The sequence below is a fragment of the Triturus cristatus genome, chromosome 8 (assembly GCF_964204655.1).
Source record: "Triturus cristatus chromosome 8, aTriCri1.1, whole genome shotgun sequence".
Classification (NCBI taxonomy): domain Eukaryota; kingdom Metazoa; phylum Chordata; class Amphibia; order Caudata; family Salamandridae; genus Triturus; species Triturus cristatus.
The window spans coordinates 1,065,254,795-1,065,269,197 of NC_140591.1; positions in this window are offsets into that span (position 1 = coordinate 1,065,254,795).

The window sequence follows — 14,403 nt, forward strand, 5'->3', positions numbered from 1 at the left end:
GGTGTGTTCACCCCAAACCAGTTCTGAGAGTATCTTCTCTCTCACTGGGTTTGGAACCAGCACGGCTAGTGTGAATCTTGGGGGCAAAGTCGTTACCTTCTTCAGGATGCTCCTTTTACTAAACTTTGAATGAGTAGTCCTCACCTTTGTACATTTCATGCTATTGAATTTCCTGAGTCCACCCCAACTATCCTTCCTGGGCAGTTAGGGATCAAATGCCCCATACCAAGGCAATCCTATCACCAGACCTAAGCCATTTTTCTGCTATGGGGTAGGTGTTCACACTTCATTAAGGTCAAGCACTTGCTGGGCCGCGACTGGCCGGCTCAGAATGAATTCATATATTTCCTGTCAAAAGCGACTAATTAAAGTTCATAATCTTTAATTGGAATTTTTCTAGAATTCAGCTGCCACCCTGGCAGTCAAAATAGCTTTCGGTATTTAGTGACTGGGTGAACATTACAACTTAAAGTCCACATATGTTCCACTTTTAAATGTCAGACACCCTACCTTTTAAGCTACATGGTGTACTTTTAAAATTTTAAAGGAGGGTTCCATGTCTGTCAAAAAGGGTTGTGGTTATTACAGATGCTTTTCAGGCTGCTGCATTCAGGTTTTACATGTGCTAGGCCAAGAACAATGTTTTGTAGGCCAGCCATGTGAATGGTACCATAGGTGGTGCAGTTCACATTAGGCATTTATCTTCCAATCAGTAGGTGTGCTCCCTACACCATATACTAGGGACTTATACGCAAGTTAGCTATGTCAACCAGGGGTAAGCCAATTTAACCGTACTTAAGGGGAGCACAGGTACTTTACTCCTGTTTATGTTTATCAGAGGTAAAGTGTACTGAGGGAACGAACCAGCACAAATGGGATTCAAAAATCTGTGGTAACCATGCAGAAAGGACTGCTTTGCTATAGATCCCCTAGACCTTTAACATGCCATGAAAGTATTCATAGCCTGTATAGTGAAACCAAGGGAAGTTGTTCTTGAAAACCTGTACAGAATAACAATGCATTTTGAAACAACGGAAAGTTGTGGAAAAATAAAATAAAGAAATAAACAAATAAAAATTCTAATTAAAAAAAGTAATAACAAAGAACAGAAAGCAAAAGAAATAGGGAAACAAATGTAATCCCATTCTAATTGATTCCTAAATATGGGGAAAGGCCATAAAAGCCATCAAGCAGCTAGAGGTAGAAGAGAACCGACTGAACCACAGACATCAATCTAAACCCACCTAAACACCAATCTGAAAACCCTAAAGAAATCAAACTAAGATAACATACAGCAGAAATGTAGAATGTAGAAACAGGAACCTCATGAGCCCTAAAAAAATACAAAGAGTTTGTGTGCAGTCCTCTGCTTCCACAATGGCATGCACACTTATTTTAAGCAGCCCTTCTTCGACAAAATTTGGCTCTTTTTCCACCATCTTTGCACATTTGTTTAAGGGAACTGCTGTGACTGCTCATGCACAGTGAGAGTTATATAACAATGGGGTAACCCGATAAGCCACTTGACTCCGGTACAACGTGATACATACGTTAGTGTCACAGTGGAGAGCAGTCTAAACACCTATAATTATAGAAGATGTTCCTTGATTAATTAATCAAAATTAAACATCACCAAGAAGTTGTACCAACAATGTTTGTGATTTTGTTTCATCACAAAACAGGAATTAATCCATTCTTAAAACACAATGTATGTCACATTTGGACAATTTTGAAAAAGTAGGTGCATCCAGGATGGAGTGATAAGTGCATGGGAGGGATTTGTGATGGTGATGTGAGGAAGGAAGGTAGTGCGTATATATACATCAATAAACAATATTTACAACCTATCCAGCCAGAAGGACTGGCCTGTACATATATGACAAATCATAACAAAATAAATGCAGATATCAAATCTCTGTCATCCATGTTTGACAATGAAACAAAAGAACCGTCAACGTTTCGACCCCTATTGAGAACAGGACATTTTGCGCCTTGGGGGTGGGGTCTTCATCAGGACTGAGTTGAAGGAAAGGGGAGGCACCAATAACAATCAGCGTTATCACATCTGGCTGAAAATATCGAAGGTGGGCATCAGACGCTCTCAGGATATTCGCCAGTATTCGTGTGTTACATTGCGAGGTTGGATTGCGAAAGGCCACGGTTGATTAGTAACCTGTGGCTGCGGGCTGCTGATCAGAAACATCTAGCATCTCCATAAAAAAACAAATAGTAGAGTGGGCATTGGGCTTCCCTCAGAGGTCTCCAAGGTACCTGCACCAGTCCTATATCTTCATCAGTGATAATAATGACCATATACTAAAGGGAGGTGATTATACCTTTAAGCTGGGATTGAAAATGCATACTAATCTGTAAATAGTTTCAAAAAAACATCCCTACTAACAATGTTGAAAGCCTGCTCTGTACTTAAAAGAATAATCACTTTCTTATCTCCCTACTTGCCCCATTTCTACTCTATGAAGAAAGACTCCACGCGCTTACTTTAGAATTCCTTTGCGCAAGCTATTTTCACTTTCCATGACCCTGAACCTAGCTCTTCCCTTTCTCTTTATCAAAGGCTAGCTCACTGTTTGACCTGTCAGCCTTAAGCTGGTTTTACTCCAAAACTTTTGGCTCTTTCCATCAATTGTTTTTGTTGAAATGTGTTTTATTGACCTGTGCTAAAGCGCTTGTGCTCACTCCCCAAAACATTTTAAAATTGGCTTACACCTAATTGGTATATTTAATTTACTTATAAGCCCCTTGTACAGTGGTTTACCTTATACTTATGTAATTGAAATGCTATGAGTGGGCCTGCAGCACTTATTGTGTCACCCACTTAAGTAGCCCCTTAAAACATGCCCCAGGCCTGCCATTGAGGCCTGAATGCAGTGTTAAACTGCCAGTCCGACTTGGCAATTTAACCCTCGTTGCCAAACCTTAAGCTCCCTCTATATTGCATATAAGTCGGCCCTAAGGTAGGCACTAGGAGGCCCATAGGGCAGGGTGCATTGTAATTAAAAGGTTGGACATGTACTTTTAAGTTTTACATGTTCCGGTAATAAAATTATTCATTTTTCACTACTGTGAAGCCTACCTATCATATTGTATAACATTGGGGTTGCCTATTATATTTAATAAGTGCTAACCTTTTATTAGGAATAGATAAGTATTTCGGGCCTGATTCACAAACGTAAACATACACTTTTGTGTAAATTCCCAATTTTTTACAATTCTCAAAGGGATTTTATGAGTAATATCTTTATCACTGTGGACTCTCCATACTCATGGTAGAGACTCCGCACATAAAAATATCAGCGGTCGTAAGTATACTACTCAGAAAATTGTTTTAGGAATTGCAAAAAATGTAAGCTTACACAAAAGTGTAAGTTTACCTTTGTGAATCAGGCTCTTCATGTTTGGTATCTATCAAATTATAATTAAAAATCCTCTTTAATGCAAAAGTCAGATTTTAAATTACAATTTTGAAAATACAATTTTTAGAAAGTTGCTATTTGCCTGCCCTTTGCCATTTGGTGCCTGCAGTCTGTCATAGGTCACATGACTTTGTGTAGTTGGCAGTTAGACTTTGCAAATTCCTCCCAGACAGTCATAAAATGGAGGGAGTAAGTGTGCCTGAAAGAGCCATCTGCCTGCAGGATGGGGGGGGTGTGGAGCTGGGCACAGCCTGCATCTGAATAGACAGTGCTCCGCCTTCACACAGGGCTTGTCTCACTACATTGTCTCTGCTGCTAGTCTGGAGCCAGAGCAAGTGAGGCAGGAAATTCCTGGCATTTCAAAGGATACCTCCAGAAATTTCTCCTGCTTCAAAGAAGGCATTAGGTATAAAAGTAGGGCCCTGAGACCCACTCTTCATTTCACTTTCAGTCCGATGGAATGACTCTCAGATGACTGCTGATGTGGTCTGCTATGTACTCCACAAGACTGCTTTACTGCTCCTGGAAGGACTGCTTTGCTGCCTGGAGGCTGCCTTAAACTCTCAAATGCATTTTCTGCTCCTTGAGCCCTGCTTCATCATCTGTACCTAGGACTACCAGAGTGACTCCAAAAGCGTGCTTGCTGGCTGACCTGTGCAGAGTCACACAGAAATAACACATTCCTACCATCTTGAACCCGCACCTGGACCCAGCCTGAGTCCTAACCACCTTAGTGATGCCCTTCCAGACCTGGATCCTTGGTGGTTTTGCTAAAGGTGCTCAGGTAGCCATAGTCCAAAACTTGGGACTTAAAACATTATAGGCTGATAACTGCTCTGAGGACCAAGGGAAGACTGAGACCAAACTGCTGATCTAGCCGCCCAAGGTGTATCGCTGGTCGTCCTGACTTTGTGAGTTCTTCTGCTACATTCTTCTCTGCAGCACCAAGTCCTGTTCTGCAGTTCTTCACCAAAGGGGTACTCTGAATATGGAACTCTCTTCGGCTACAGGCTCCTTCTTCATCCTGCTAGAGATTTTTGAAGTTCAAAAAGGTGACTAAGTCCAAACATAGATATCCTCACCACAACTTTGTCCAATGGCTCCCAGACGAGGATGCTCCCTCTTTGGTCACCGCCTGCAGCCTTGCCCCATTGAACTTCACCGTCTCAGAAAATGTTTACAAAAATTTCTTCTAAGTCTGAAGTTAGGCTCTAATCGGACCCAATCCACGGGACTCAATCGCGGGCGGACATATTTTTTTACTTTAACCCAGTCTCGCGCTACTAAATATCCGTGGTTGGCACTTTGATCTTTTGGGTGTAATCTTTTACTAAAAACTGTGCTGCATAAATACTTTGCACATTACCTGTATGTTAAGCCTGACTGCTTTTTAAGCCAAGCTACCAAAGGCTAGGCACTGGTTAATTTAGTGACTTTTCTGGTTCACTCTGATGGTGATTGAGTCTGTTGCTTGAACAGGGGTCACCCCCCTTCAACCAACAACCCAATTTCTCACACACACCAATGATTTATCCTGTTTTCTTTTTTGTGTTCCTTTTACTTTCATTTTTATTGTTCAAGCAAGACTCTCTTGCTCATAGGGAGAATCATTAAAAAGGAGGAGATGTGGACTTCACTATAAATTGGTTACAGTAATTAAAATGCATTGGTTTGTATGTATTAGTATGCCAGGTGTAGTGCTTAGGCTCGCATGGCAGATGTTTTATTTTTATTTACTTTATCTGACTGAAACTGCATTTGTTCAATTAACGAAGCACATTGGCCTGCATGGAACATGTATTTGCTGGAAAGGGATCTAGCAAATGTTTATTTAAGGCAGTGTGTTGGCCTGTACTTAATATTTCTTTGGCTGTATCTGAAAAGTGTTTTAGTATTAAGGTAGCGTGTTGGCCTGTACTTCATTTGGCTTACCAATCCATTTGCCCTCATTTTGGTGCATTAAAGAAACCTTGTGGTCACAGTATTTTGACCTGTATTTCATTTCATCTAGCGATGCCCTGAGTTGCTTGAATGGCTTCCACTTCAACTTTTGAATGTGGGGCTATGCCTGGATAATTGTTTTTCTGAAGTATAGGCTGCGTGATTACTGCATGTTCTGTATATCATGTTGTTATGAAGCCATACAATTAAAGAAACAATCTGAAGAAACATTCCTACCTTCTAGTTGTGGTCAACTGAGAGCATTTCACGATCTTTAGGAACTCTTATCTTACTAGGAACTGGTGGTGTGCATGTGGGTAATTTTTCTTACTTACATTGTTGGAGGTCATTGCAGTTTTTTCAAAAAAGGTGGGGGTAATAATCAATTCAAAAATGTATATTACTCTTCCTTTTTATTTTATTTCTTGTGATTTTCAAGACATTGAAGGGTAAAAGAGAGATTACGGTGTGAATGACATTTTCCATTTTTATTCTTTGGGGTGAGTCTGCTAAATGGGGATCCTTAGTGGCTCTTTAATGTGCCAAGAGCATTGCTGGTGATATTTCTTTTTTCCAAAAGGGGCACACATATCCAAGCAGCATCATTCTTCCTCTCCAAATTCATTAAGGTAACAGAGAGCTAAGGAAAGAAATCATGCTTTTACTTATAGGGCCCACTTCAAAAAGGTACAGTTAGGCCAAAAGTGTAACTTAGACCAAAAGTCTAACTTTACTATTTTTTGGTATTCACAAAGGTAAGTTACTACGATTGCAGTTAGATTTTTGGTCTAAGTTAGACTTTTGGTCTAAGTTTACCTTTGTGTATCCCTGAAAAGTAGTAAAGTTAGACTTTTGGTCTAAGTTAGACTTTTGGTCTAGCTTTACCTTCGTAAATACCTGAAAAGTAGTAAATTTAAACTTTTGATCTAAGTTAGAGTTTTGGTCTAAGTTTAACATTGTGAATACCTAAAAGGTGATAAAGTTAGATTTTTGATCTAAGTTAGACCCTTAGTCAAATTTTATCTTCGTGAATCAGGCCCATGCCAGTGCTTAATTTGAGCCAGTGGTTTCCTGTGCTCCGCACTAGCACTTTATTTTCAACACCGGCATTTATGAAAGCCTGTTACATGGTGGCACTGTCTGTCTAATTTAGAAATGAATGAACAGTTGTTTATTAAGTCAGCTTTCATTAAAAAGGACTAATACCTGCTGCCCAAGTCATCCTTTTAGTGTTGGACGCCTTGTCACACTTTTAGGAGTGTGATGGTTAACAGTAGTGTTTGTACAGTCATTGGCAGTCTGGCAGTGGTAATGGGTGGTGCAAGCTGGAGTGGACTTCCGACAAGAGCTCTGGCACTTAAAGTTATACAAATTAAGCACTGGCCTATGCACAATTTTTCTCACCATTCTTGCACAGACAGATTCAGGTTCTGGTTAATTAAATTTCTGAGGCTTGAAATTCTCATCAGGATTCCATAACTTTTCATTGTAATTCTCTGCGGTACTCTGGTAAGGTTCACATTTTAGAATTGTCTCCATCATCTGTGAGTTTGTTGAGGTCATTGCCTAATTATTATGAAAGAAAGATTGTTATAGGGAAGTATATCTAGAAGGATGAATTTTATGCAGTGACATCATATTTTCAATCTAATATTCAGTTGCTAGGGGACGAAGATCAACTGAGCCCAAGTAGAGAGTGGTTTAAGCAATTCTAAAGAAAAAATACCTCTAAATCCTCCACTTATGCAGCAATTCAGAATTTATGGAAAAGAGGGTTGAACGATCCATCTTCTTTTCTGTGCCTAGGTATCGTATATCTAATTACTAAAAGAGAAGCTGAAATTCCTCACTATTTTGTAGTTGAACCATTATTAGCAAACCAAACAGGACAAAAAGTGCTATTGCATAAAATGCAGTAGTTAGGGATCCTGTAACTAAAAGGGCAGAATCTGCACTAAAGAGAGCATACGTGGGTCTATGACTGGAAAATACAGCGGAGATACACACTGGGCCTGATTCACAAAGCTAAACTTACGCTTTTGTGTATGATTACAATTGTTTGACATTCTCAAATATATTTTACCAGTAATATTTTTATGAATGTGGAGTCTCCGCACATAACAAGAAAGTACACTCCTATATTTTTATGAGCGAACATCATCTAATTAATAGGGAGTAAGAGTGGCAGGCACAGATCCTGAATGTCGGCTTCAGCTATACTGATGTGGTTTTAAATCTACTAATGGCCAATTCACTATTTGGAGTTCAATATCCCCAATAACTGCAATGCCCTATTTGCTGTAATGTTCCATCCCTTTGGCGATCTATTTCAAGGAGCTATACGGATGGGGATGGGTGCATCTGTTGATAAAAAATGTCTATGTGACAGCCATATATATAAAAAAGAATAATATACTGCATTTGGATTACGGAATAGGTGTCCTTGGTCTATTTCTTACTGTATATTAATTATGGAATGCTAAGCGATTGATTTATCCAACAGAATAAACTGTAGATTGTAGTATAGTGGATATTCAGCATTATTTAGGCTCATTTCACTTATTCCTATATCTTTACCTTTACTTGCCCATATATGTGACTTTTCAACAGTTTGTATGAGCCATTGTTATGGCTTCTGCACCAGCTCTGTATTTCTACTTAAGAGAGGATTCTGAATCCATTTCCTGTTTTCAAGTTGGAAATGAAAGACAACTGTAGATCATGTGTGGGAACTTCTAGTACAGTTAATTGTTGGTTAACAGAAAGAACATTTGACAATGTGTTTGCTCTTGCCATTTGTCCAAATTCACCAAAAGAAAGCAGGAAAGGCTTCCAGTTAGCTTGTAAGTGGCACCAAATGATTAATGCACTAAACCAGTGCTTTTTCTACAATTTGTTGTTAGCTGCACATATTATGTATCTACATGTTTATACCACAACCTCTATGAAAACGTCTGACTTGGAACCAAGTAGACATTTCCTTTTCAGCATTCCAGAGTTTATTCTTATCTGTCTGAGAAGCTAAATAAATATTTAAAAATGAACGGCAATTAAATGAACAAGTCTTTATATTTGTGTTTCTACTTTGAGTATTAATCAGAAATTAATTCATAGGGTGTGCCACTGAATAACCTATGTAACCATCTATATCAAAATGTAAATGCAGATGTCTCTGTGCTCAGGAAGGTCGTTCATTCAGGGCTGCTAGGTGAAAGAAGTCCAAAGAAAAGAACCATGCAGGTCAATGGATTTTAATCTTGGGTCTAAGTACAATATGGAGAGAAGTGCTGGAAAGGTATTGGGCAGTTTCTACAAATTGGAGAGGGATTGAGGTGAGCGGTATGAGTGCTGAAGTCATCTTGCATTGTGACCTGTTTTCTGGCACACAGCCAAGCCACTTCTTGAAAGTTATGCTTGATGGGTGAAGTTCTGTGAATTGTGAACAAGTTGGGAAAGTTAATAATTGTGTCATAGTTTGCAAATGATTAAAGGTGGCGGCCTCTGATTAGCTATTAACAGTGCATTAAACATGAATCTGCCCAAATCGAAGGGAAGGCGATGGCAAATTCTATTTACTTTTATTAACCCGTTCAGTGCTCATGACGAGCTCAGCTCTTCATGAGTCACAGTGGAGCTGTGCTCATGACGAGCTGAGCTCGTCATAACTGCCGCGGCCCGCCCACGTGCGACTGATTTCCCACCTGTGTGGGAGAATTAATGAGTGGGTGGGGTCGTGACGAGCTTAGCTCGTCATGAGCACAGCTCCACTGTGAGTCATGACGAGCTGAGCTCGTTATGAGCACAACGGCGCCGCGCCCCCCCCCCCGCTCCGCAGGGGAATTACCCCCACAGGGAAGGGGTTAATAAATAATGGTGGTGAAATTTTCTGGAGTTCAGAAATACTACTAGGTTCCTGGCTAGAATAAGAAAATGCTAGGAAGGTTTCTGTCTTAGAGGTTTTCAGCATTAATAATAAAAATATTCAGTGTTAGAAATAGGATACCTGGTTGGCTAAGGTATGCACCCAGGCCAAGCAGTAACCATCACTTTTGTCATGGTAAGCTAGATACACTCTAAAAGATAACCTGTGCTCAACCTCTGGTAGCTTGACACAGAGCAGTTAGGCTTATCCAAAGAGGCAATGTGTAAGGTTTATGTGCAACACATACAGAGTAACACAATGAATACACCCACAAAAAGAATCTACACAGGTTTAGAAAAATAGATTATTTTATTCTAAACAAAACCAGACAAAAATGACAAAAATCCAATATAAAGAAGTTAAGATATTGAATTTTACAGGCATACATGCAGTAAGGAGCTTAGAAGCAAGTATCGCTAAAAAGGTTGCTCTAGGTTGCCCTGGATCTGGGAAACGTCAAAGCTCAGGCCAACTGCGATGGAGTGCCGCGGGCTACAGGACCCATGCAGGCCCCAGTGAACAAAGCACCTTTCCTGGTCACAAGCAACGATATGCTTCAATGTTGAGTCCTGCAGGCGCAGGATGTGTCGATCTACTCTTTGCAGTGAAGGCGATGTGCCAGTTCTGAAGACAGGTGCCGGAGTCGAGAGGCATTGAGTGATGCACCCGATTCTGCCATGTAATCGAGGGGATGCATCAATCTCACCAAACTGCAGTGGCGGCGATATGCAGTCCGATGCATCAATCTCTGGGGGCAAAGGTCTGGTTTCGATGCTATGCTTCAATTTAACTCTCACAACCGGGTCGATGCTTCGGTTCTGTTACACAGAGACAGGAGATGTGTCAAAATCCGTGTTGAAGGTATCTTGGCCACTTCCACTGAGCCAGGCACAGGAGCAGGTGTAGCGACTTTGATATCCCTGAGTCCCAAGCAACAGGAGGCAAGACAACAAGCCCTGCGAGATCACTTGGCATTAAGGCAGAGTCTAGCTCTCCTTCAGCAGAGTCAGAGAGCAGCAGGAAGCAGGGCAACACACAGAAAAGCAGACCTTCCAGATCAGCAGTCCCGTTGAGTCCCTTCCTTCTAGCAGCACAGCAGTTCTTCTGGCAGAGCTTCAGTTACAAGTGTCTAATTTTGTCATGCACTCCCCTGATCCCAACTGCAGAGATGACACTGGAGCCAATGCTGGACCAACCATCCCTCCCGAAGACAGAAAATGCCTTGGAATCAAAACTTTTAAACACACACTGTCCCCAAGGGGGAAGAGGAGCTGGGATAAAATAAGAAAAGAGAGACTTGCGGTATTGGATCTGCTCGGCTGCAGTGTGACACTGCATATTAGGATCTGCCACTTCTGAGACTCTCTACGTTAGCGAGGTAGATGTGCCTTGGACCGGAAACTCTGTTTTTGCAATGACACAATGCACTGTAAATAAAAAGAGGCGGCAGTTACCATAGGTACACATATAAGTCTCTACATACAATGAATATGCATTAAATTTAGTGATAAAAACTTTCAGGTTTCATCAGCAGCTCAACATGAGAGCAGAATAACCAAAATCATAAAATGGAATGAGGTACTCATAGGAATAACTTGAAATATAGCTTTGAGTACATGGTCCATACATATATCAAAGACTCTGAAGTGCTTTATCTAGGCACTACAGTTTACCAGAAAAACACAGAGCTCAAGTCTTTAATCCTTGTGCGATACGATTCTAGTGACAAGGTTGTAGGAAGGGTGTGAAGTATAAACACAGGACTTTGTGCATGCAAGCTTAGACCCACGGTTCACAGCCAGTGGCTTTCTCTGATTCTGCCCTCAGTTTAGCAATGGATTGGTCCCTTTTTTCTATCTCTCTTCTTCTTTTTTCCCTTTCCCCTCCGTTTTTCCCCTTTTTTCTTTTCCCTTTCCCCTCTTTATTGTCTTTTATAGAAGGCCGCCTACCCGTCCCTGCGTTCGAGGGTCTTTCTGTGCTCCCCATCTCTTTCTTTTTCTTAACTCTCTCTCTCTCTCTTACTTCTTTTCTCTCTCCTATTTCCTTCCATCTTTTTCTCTCTTAGTTTCTTCCATTCTCTCTCGTCTTCCCTCTTGAAGCTTCTGCTTATTGCTGCCACCGCCACACCCCCTGTCTTGATGGCCGCCTCTGCCCCCTCACCTCCCTCATCTCTGCGTACCGGTTCCTGGAATGTTAATGGCTTAACACACCACATAAAACACAAGAAAGTTCTGTTCTCTCTGCAGTCTAAATGTATTGATGTGGCCCTCCTGAAGGAAACCCACCTCTCCCACCTGGAGTCCGAAAAACTGCATTGGGTGGGTGAGGTGGTTTACAGCAGTTGTCCGACGGCACCGGCACCAAACTGGACCTTCCAGGAAATGTGCTGTCGCTATCTTCTTGTGCAGGTACCTGCACTTCACTACCTTCAAGACATGGACGGACCCAGACAGGCACTATGTCAGAGCTTGGCAGGCTTGGCACTCAGGTTTGGCGGGCGGACGCATAGTGTTGGCTTAGTGTACACACACACAGACCCAATTGCCATTTCTTTCTTCACCTCAATTGAATCCTCACAGAAATCTGAACATCCCGCTATCTCATTGGAGGGGACTGGAATTTAGCACTGGATGCAGTGCTTGACCACACTGGCCCTCTAGATGTGGGTAAGAACGCGGACCGGGCCCTATTGGGGGACGTGATATCTGGTCACAGAGTAATGGATCTTTTGCATCTTTTACACCTGAAGGTCCGGGAATCCACCTTTTTATAGCCAGTTCACAGTTGTCAGCCCAGACAGGACTTTTTCCTGGTTTCTACCCCAGTGGTAACCCTCTCCCAGGACTCCAGAAACATGGAGGCTGCACTCTCCGACCATTCTCCAATCTTACTCTTCCTGGACCTGGGTCTTGCCTCCACAAACAGTAAACCATATTCTTCAAATAGATTGCGCTATCACACTCCCCAGGGCAAATCCTAGCTCCTTTCCCAAGTTTCAACCTTTTTGCAACACAACAGGGGGTTTATTCCCTCCCATTGAGCCCTGTGGGCAGCTGCTATAGTGACCTTTCGTGGCCAGCTCATGCGGGAATGCAGCTCTAGCCAATGACCAGAGACCGTCCCAACCTGGAGGCTGAGGTTGCATCTCCCACATGCCTCTACATTGCCACTCCCTCCCCCCCATTCACCGCTGCCTGGAGAAAGGCCACATAGACCTTAATGCTCGGTTTCGAATATGCACTCTAGTGGCTTAAGGGTTGTCACTACGACCAAGGCGATAATGCAGGACGACTATTGGAGGCCCAACTGCGCCAAAAGGAGTTAACGCTTGATATCCCAGCTATTCATACACATGGCATTGTCAATGAATTTGCGGGATTATAACTGGGCCGCTATACCCCCTGCCGGCCTAAAGGACTTCTTTGTTGGTTTGCACCATCCTAGCCTTAATGAGTCCAGTCGAGATATGCTCGAGGTGGTAATTAGCACAACTGAGATAGCACAGGCTATCTCCGGGTTTCCTTACCACAAGGCTCCCTGGGAATATGGCTTCTCTGCAGGGTTCTATAAGTCAGCAGGTGAGGATGTGGTATATTTCCTCCATGAAGCCTTTCGTGAGACAAATCAAACAGTCTTCATTGTCTCCGTCTCTAATAGGGCAGTGATAGCGGTCCTTCCTAAACTGCGCAAATATCCCCTACTCTGTGGGAATTACAGGCCATTTCCCTATTTAACAGGGAAAACAAAATCCTTGTTGGTATCCTGGTAGCCCACCTTCGGAAGGTGATTCCGTCCCTAATCCACCATATACAGGGGGGGTTCATTCAGAGCCACTCCTCCAAGAACCACCTCTCCACCCTCAACTATGCCTTGTGGTCGGCCAATGACCTGCAGGACAGAGCTCTCACCCTCTCCCAAGACACCAAGAAGGATTTTGATAGATTTGAGTGGGGTACCTTTTTTAGACTGTACGGCACTTTTAACAGAGGGAGGGAATTATAACCAATGTTTGCTGACTTTATGACTCACCTACTGCCCAAGCTAACTGTGGAGGGTTCCTCTCAGAGCATTTCTCGATCTGGAGGGGCTGCCGTTATCACCCTTGCTGTTCCTCCTGTCCATGGAACCCCTTGCAGCCTTTCTTCGCCAATCCCCACTCCTCACTAGCATACTTATCCCTGGTGGAACAGCCACTGTATATCTATACATGGACGATGTTCTGCTTACCATCTCGGATCTTCCTAACTCTCTTTTGGCCCTACTGGATATCCTTACGGGCTTTGTGGTGCATCTCGGGCTACCAGGTGAACTAGGACAAGAGCGAGGCACTACCCTTTTTGCGCATGAGCACCTGTGTGTTGGTATCTGCCTACCCCTTCCAATGGAAACCCTTGTGCCTCAAGTATCCTGGAGTCTTTATAAACACATAGTAGGAGACAACCTCAATCCCCTGCTAGCTCGCATGAAGCTGGACTTTGAGAAGTGGTTCCACCACGGACTCTCTTTATGGGTAAGGGTAAAGACGGTGGGAATGGTGACATAACCCCAATATACCTACATCCTTGGCATGTTGCCCTTGCTGGACCCTCTATCTTCACTAGCTCAGTGGACAACAGCATACAGTCTTTTGTCTAGGGGACCTGCCGCCCTATTTGGTCAGTGCCAAGCTTTTGGACCATCGCTCATTTTAAGACCTGGGTCTCCCTTTGGTTAAGCACTATGCTCTGGTCATACGCCTATCCCAGCTTGCTTATATGCTTTCCGGGACATTATTGGATTGTCTGCAGGGGTTGCACTCACTCTACAAGGGTGGTGCACCTACACCGGGCCCTGCCAAGCTGATGCTGCAGGTCATGGTAGGGTCATGTTGGTGAGCCCACTGCCTCTATAGGGTGGCCCCCCTTCTTCATGAGCATGCACCACTGTGGGGTAATGGCAATCTGTGTATAGGTGGCAAGATGTTGGACTGGGGCAGTGGTTTTCAGCTGGCATCAGCAACCTCAGTCAAATCATTGACAGGGTTACCCTCAACCACTTCATGGCTCTCTGCAAGGTGTTAGGCCTCCCACCACACCAGTCTTGGAGATACCTACAGCTACGACACTG